The following is a 2,884-nucleotide window of genomic DNA, read 5'->3' as shown; positions in this document are numbered from 1 at the left end:
TGTCTGATTTCCCAGTGTTCCTCCCTGACGCTTTGGACTCTTAAAGGGGAACTATCCCAAAAATGAAAATATAATATAAGCTTCAGCATACTGAAACAAGAAACTTTCTAAATACAATCAATTAAATATTCGGTACTGTTTCTGAAATAATCAAGATAATTATTGACAGTTAGATCCAATATATCTTATAGGGGGGCTCCTTTTGCCTAGATGATGTATTAGCGCTCATGTCTCTCTACATGCAGGATTTGTGCAAAAGGCAATTACTTTGTTAGATTTTGTTTGTACTAGAATCAGTTATTTGAGTGAGCTCTAATTCATCTGATAGGAAAGGAGCCCTCCTATAAGATATATTGGATCTAACTGTCAGTGAATATCCGACACCCAACTGCTGCATGAAGAGAGAATGAAGAGAAACTGATCACTCAAATAACTGATTCCAGTACAAACAAAATCTAACAAAATAACTGCCTTTTGCACAAATCCTGCATGTAGAGAGACATGATGTCTGGTGAGTTTAATAGAGTGAGCTCTAATACATCTGCTAGGAAAGGAGCCCCCCTATAAGATATATTGGATCTAACTGTCAATGAATATCTGACACCCAACTGCTGCATGAAAAGAGAATTTTTAATTGATTGTATTTAGAAAGCTTCTTATTTCAGTATGAGGAAGCTTATTTTACATTTTAATTTTTCACGATAGTTCCCCTTTAACACCTGCCATTCAAACATGGTGTCCCAGGGGATCCCAACATACTGCTCACAGCATGCCCTTCATAAATACCATGCTGCCAATCACATGACTAGAGAGGACTAGAAGGTGGAGGAAGGCCCATAGTGAAGCATTATGGGAGACAAAAATCTACCTCAGTGACCAGTAGGATGTGTTGCGGGTGCCTCTTTGCTATCCAGTGTTTGATTGGTAGCTGTGCCCAGTGTTTTTTCTTGGGGAGGGGGGGCAGTGGCAGAATCAAATAGAAGCTTTTCTGGTCCGTGGCTTAGGTATGGTTTTAAAGGATAAGTAAAGCTTAAAAATAAGTGAATGTAAAATTGATGAGGGGGCTATTCTAAGCACTTCTGCAATGTACATTCATTATTTTTCTTTTAATTGCAAGATATTAAGGGATACATGTACTGTTAATATGAATGAATTTTGTTCCAACAGCGACACCTGCTGGTCAGTTTTCCACCAGTCTGACCAGCAAGTAGTCAAGGAAGTTGTCAGGAGAAAGAAAGAGGCTGATGTTCTTCTGCTTAGGAAAGATGTGAGAGGTTTTTAATTGTTTTATTCCTAAGCAGAAGAACATCAGAGCAGCCTCTTTCTTTCTCCTGACAACTTCCTTGACTACTTGCTGGTCAGACTGGTGGGAAACTGACCAGCAGGTGGCGCTGTTGTAACAAAATTCATTCATATTAACAGTACATGTATATCCCTTAATATCTTGGAATTAAAAGAAAATAAATAATGAATGTACAGAAGTGCTTAGAATAGCCCCCTCATCAGTTTTACATTCACTTAATTCTAAGGTTTATTTATCCTTTAAGAAGCCATGCCTGATGTTGAGGCATGCTGGGATTTGTATTCCAACAACATCTGGGCAGAGTAGCAATGATTTATATGAAATGTAAGATGCCCGTAGGAGTGTTACACGCAGTATTATATATATACCGAGACATGTCTGTAGCTGCAGTAGCAGTGGCGCTGTCTCTCTTGTGTGTCTGTTGAATCTGTACGTTTACATTTGCCCAAAGCAATCGATAGGACCGCTCCCTCCGTGTGTTCATTTAAATACATAGAGAGCGAAGGCTCAGTGTGACCCCCTGTCGTAGCTAAAGGGAAAATATAGGGCCGATCAAAATTAATTTCTCTTCCCATTTAATCCCAATGACTATGAAGAGTGGCTTAACCCCTTCAGGGCAGACCCAGGAATCAGTAGGGGGGTTAACCCACTCATGTCTGTGTCCGTGTCCCATGGCTTTATACTCCGTTTACTGTAACATGTAGCCAGACGTGTGGCCGTGGGCAGAAAGCTCTGTACATTGGTCATGTCTCGCCGTTTCTAAAGGGACAGTTACTTGTGAAAAAAAACCCACATTTTTGGATCTTTCACTGGTGACTTTTTCATATGAGAATATTAAATTGTTTCTTATAGAGGTGAGTGTTGAGTTTTTATTAGGCGGGTACAAAGTCACGTTATATACACGTTAGCCTCATACATACCATTATATTTTCCTGATATCTAGGGGACTGTTCCTGCTGAATTGTGCTTAGTACAGGGGAATACCTATGCTGCCATAGTTTTATGGGATCTTTCTGTACAGACTATGAGCAAACTTAGGGGGCTGTTCCTGCTGAATTGTGCTTAGTACAGGGAATACCTATGCTGCCATAGTTTTATGGGATCTCTCTGTACAGACTATAAGCAAACTTAGGGGACTGTTCCTGCTGAATTGTGCTTAGTACAGGGGAATACCTATGCTGCCATAGTTTTATGGGATCTCTCTGTACAGACTATGAGCAAACTTAGGGGGCTGTTCCTGCTGAATTGTGCTTAGTACAGGGAATACCTATGCTGCCATAGTTTTATGGGATCTCTCTGTACAGACTATAAGCAAACTTAGGGGACTGTTCCTGCTGAATTGTGCTTAGTACAGGGGAATACCTATGCTGCCATAGTTTTATGGGATCTCTCTGTACAGACTATGAGCAAACTTAGGGGGCTGTTCCTGCTGAATTCTGCTTAGTACAGGGAATACCTATGCTGCCATAGTTTTATGGGATCTCTCTGTACAGACTATAAGCAAACTTAGGGGACTGTTCCTGCTGAATTGTGCTTAGTACAGGGGAATACCTATGCTGCCATAGTTTTATGGGATCTCTC

This window comes from Xenopus laevis, chromosome 5S (genome assembly GCF_017654675.1).
Source record: "Xenopus laevis strain J_2021 chromosome 5S, Xenopus_laevis_v10.1, whole genome shotgun sequence".
Taxonomy (NCBI): Eukaryota; Metazoa; Chordata; class Amphibia; order Anura; family Pipidae; genus Xenopus; species Xenopus laevis.
This window is presented reverse-complemented; position numbering follows the sequence as displayed.